Here is a 4,361-nt window from a genome sequence, read left to right as displayed (position 1 = left end):
TCCAAATCCAATGTCCCAGAGAGAGAGAGAGAGAGAGAGAGAGAGAGAGAGAGAGAGAGAGAGAGAGAGAGAGAGAGAGAGAGAGAGAGAGAGAGAAAGAGGACGGTTCTGTCTGGTCCATTTGAAGAACTCTCTCTCTCTTTGAGGTGGAAACATGGAGAATGCACAGGTTTATCATACATTTGAGAGTGAGAACCATAAGTTTAATGTAACTTAATTGGAGTTGGAGGAGGAGAGCAGAGCTGGAAAGTTATTAGCGAGTCCAGACTTGCACTAATTGGTTTGGCCTAGTTTTACGTCTTTGTTGATTGATTGATTGATTTCGTGTGTGTGTGTGTGTGTGTGTGTGTGTGTGTGTGTGTGTGTGTGTGTGTGTGTGTGTGTGTGTGTGTGTGTGTGTGTGTGTGTGTGTGTGTGTGTGTGTGTGTGTGTGTGTGTGTGTGTGTGTGTGTGCGCGTGTGTGTGTGTGTGTGTGTAGAGAGAGAAAAAGAGATAGCTCTGTCACTCAGATGCTCAGAGACTTGCGTCTATCAGCGGCTGCTGTAGCCTACCTATTTTCAATCAGTCCCCTGCTGCTATTCCAGACCAGTACTGATCCAGGAAAATATCAAACATGTTTGAAAAGAGTCGGGCAACCCCCGATCGTCCTCCGAGCCACTCGGCTGGGCTCCGAGTGGATCTGTGAGACCTCACGCTAGACGACGTTCATGCCCGATTGTCGGGCCCGTTTCAGTCGGTGGCAGCCCGATTGTCGGGAGGGTAATTAAATAGCCCGATTATCGGCTAGTGTGCGGCCAGCTTAAGTAAGTTGGTTGAAGTGCCTGTTCAGCAGGGAACGAAGCTGGGGAGGATAGCATGTTCCTCCACACGTGTTACACCCTTCTGGTAAAAAGAAGCGACTTGCAACTTCATGTGTATCAATACTGTTGCCTACACCCTGCCACAGAACCAGAGGGGTTAGCAGTGACATGGAAAATTGGAAAGTGGCATAATGACACAATTAGGGAAAAAAGGAAGGGGGGAAAATCATTGCAGACTCTTAACTGTACGACAGAGCCGTAATCATTTGTATGCTTTTCACCAGTAAAAACATTACAAGCGATCTGGGAATTGAATAGTACACTTTGCGAATTCATTAGACAAGGGTGTTTCCATCGAGATTTCCACTCCTCCTTTTTAGGGATTTTACATTTGCTGTTATGAAACAATTACATACATGTTCAACTTGCCTCAACTTGCCACTGACATTTGTATGTGGAAAACAAAAAAGAGCAATGCATTGATTTGTGTTAAATATTAGTTTCTTTCTTTTGTCTGCAAGTTACAGGAAATCCCATAACAGAGTATGTGTACCTCTCATTTTTAAACCTTGGAAACCATCTTCCTCTGTTATGATTCACTGCTGTTGAAATGCAACATTTCCCCTTGGTGATCTTTCTTTGAAGGTGCATGCTCCAATGCTCCATCTTCAGCAGCTGTGTTAGGGGAAACAGATGAGAGGAGTCAAATGGAGTCAAACTAAGGAAAGTCCCAAGAATATTACAATCTTTATTGCAGGGGTCTTCAACGTTTTAAGGCCAAGGACCACTATAGCTGATAGGGAGATAAAGCAGGGGCCCCCAATACATATTCTATAAAATTGTGCAGGAGATTTTCACGGATTTCATAGATGGATTCATAGACTTGTTTGACAGCACTTTCATTGTCTATGTTGGATTTGTGTTAATTAACCACTTAACCTCTACACCAGGGGTTCCCAAACTTTTTGGTCTCAGGGCACCCCATGAATATTTTTTTAATCCGAGGCACCTCTACATTATTATTTTCACTCCCAGCACCTTATATTTATAGCATATCGTCGTTGTCGGGTGGAAACCTTGTATGTCCAAAACCGTTCGTTTTGAATTTATCATCTATAAAATGTACTAAACTAGTGAAAACAGCAGATCTACAAGCACACAACGCCTCGTATCGCAAGGCGTTGTGTGCTTGTAGATCGGCTGTTTTCAGTAGTTTTGTGCGACAGTCTTGTATGATGAAGCTTTACACATTTGAAACTTGGTGATACAAGGTTTCTGCCTGACAGTGACGATATTTTAGTGATTATGTTGCAAGGAAAACATTGAGATAATAGCCATTTTGGTTAGAACTGACTGAAAATAACTTTGTACTTAAAGTTTAAAATGATACTAAATATTGTTTCAAGTGTCCAAATAAATTCCAAATATTATCAAGTTATCTCGCGGCACCCCTGGACTGCCATCCCGGCACCCCAGGTGCCCCGTCACCCACTTTGAAAACCACTGCTCTACACCAAACCTATTTGCCAAAAATAGCTATTTTTGGCTAAAGTTCTCCTCAGAATAGGGTTGTGAGGGTTCAAGTTGTTCATTTAAAAGCATTATCCTATCACACAAAGATTAGAGTACAGTAAGGTACAGTAGAGTACAGTTCATCGTTTAAATAACCTGTCCCCACACACATTCACCGCTCCACGTTGAACCAATGTTTGATATTTGTATTGCATTTGTATAAGCCATTCTGAGCATATCAAACATATTTTTAATACCATTTAACAACATTTTGCTTCCCTGCTAGTATTAATTTTCATGTTTATAACTTCAAACAGCAGTACTTGTGTACCCATTGTTGGATTCTAGGCTTCTGTAAAGCTACTGACTGAATATTATATTTTCTCCGATTTGAGGTATAGTGCAGTATTCTGACTACAGAAACAGTAATTCTCAAGATGAGAAGATCATCTTGGGCTCAAATTGAAGCTTATGAATGTGGGAAGTTTTCTATATACAGGAGAGGTCATTATATTCAACATAAACTGCTTGAAAATGATCATATTTGAATATGTCAAGCGGACAGCAATTTTATTGTGTTTCTGGGGATGTTGAGGGTGATATCTTAAAATACATCGGTAGTAAGCACTATAATCCTATTTTGCCACTTACCCCTATGTGTCAGGACACTCCATACCGAATTTCATACGTGTGTGACAATGTATGTATTTTTTGTGAATTATTTTATACATTTACATAATTTCACCAGAGACAGGTACCAAAAAATGTTTTTTTGGGCCCCTGCGACCAAACAGCCCCGAGTTGGGGGTGTTCAGTATGAACTTGTGATGGCCCAAGGTATATGCTAACAGGAAATAATAGTGAAAAAAAGTAAGCAGAGGACATTATGAGGGCTGGGTCTGGTGCTATTGAGGAGGTTCCAGGGTGTCCCCAGCTAAATGTGTTAATAGAGATGCCTGAGGTAGGTCCACGTGTACCAAAACGTTTTACCATGCAAGTTGGCAGTGTACGTACGGTTAAAGGACAACTTTGTTTTTTTTACAACAAGGGTTCATATTTTAGATTGTAATTAGAGAAAAGAAAAAGTGAGTGTTAAAATGTTTTCATTTGCTTCGTTCTATTGTTTTATCGTGTTTACCGTGCTAAAATGTGGGGCATGTGTACGCATGGGGGCATGCATACAAGTGGCTAAATATGTCTTTTTACTTTACTTTTACTTTATTTATTTATTTGGACAGGACAGTACCAGTTAATGGACACATTGACATTGACATGTTGCATAAAAAATACAAACATACAAAAATCACAGTGTAAAGTTAGTTAGCTTAGAGCTAAACTTCATCCGTTGTCCTCACATAAAACAAGAAACAAAACAAGACTAACAATAACAAGAACAGAACAGTACAGGGCGAACAAAACACAACAAGAATAAGGTGCTTGGCGCAACAGAGTGCCTAGTGCCAGGAATTAGCTAAAAACCATATAGGAGAAACTATCCAGGCAGAGTAATTCGTACCGGCATCAAATAGTTCTTATAGGTGGTTGCATGTTTGTGATCGTTTTAACCATTGCTTCAGCTGCCCTTTAAAAGCACCGAATGTGGGGATCTCTCTAATTGAGGTAGGGATCTGGTTCCAATATTGACATCCATTTATGGAGAGAACGTTTTTACTAAAAGTAGTTTTTATTTGTTTTTATTTTTTAGACACAATAAGCCAGCAGTTTCTTTACGGCTATTTACAGTAACACGTCTAGCCCCCATAAGTCACATCCAACCATAAATGGTTGCGTTGTATCTTGGGAATGGGCTTTTTCTGTGTAAAATTACATATTTGGCCACTTGTACGCATGCCCCCAACCACTGAAATAAGAATCTCTAAAACAATAGAAAGAAGTAAATGAAATCATTTTAACACTCATCTTTTATATTCTTTAATTACAATCTAAAATATGAACCCTTGTTGTAAAAAACTAAAGTTGTCCTTTAATCTTTTATTGTTCATGTTAATACGGCACAAACATCGTTTGTACACTGTCAGAGTTAAGGGG

The sequence above is a fragment of the Nannobrachium achirus genome (assembly GCF_963921795.1).
Source record: "Nannobrachium achirus genome assembly, chromosome: 21".
In the NCBI taxonomy this organism is placed as follows: domain Eukaryota; kingdom Metazoa; phylum Chordata; class Actinopteri; order Myctophiformes; family Myctophidae; genus Nannobrachium; species Nannobrachium achirus.
This window is presented reverse-complemented; position numbering follows the sequence as displayed.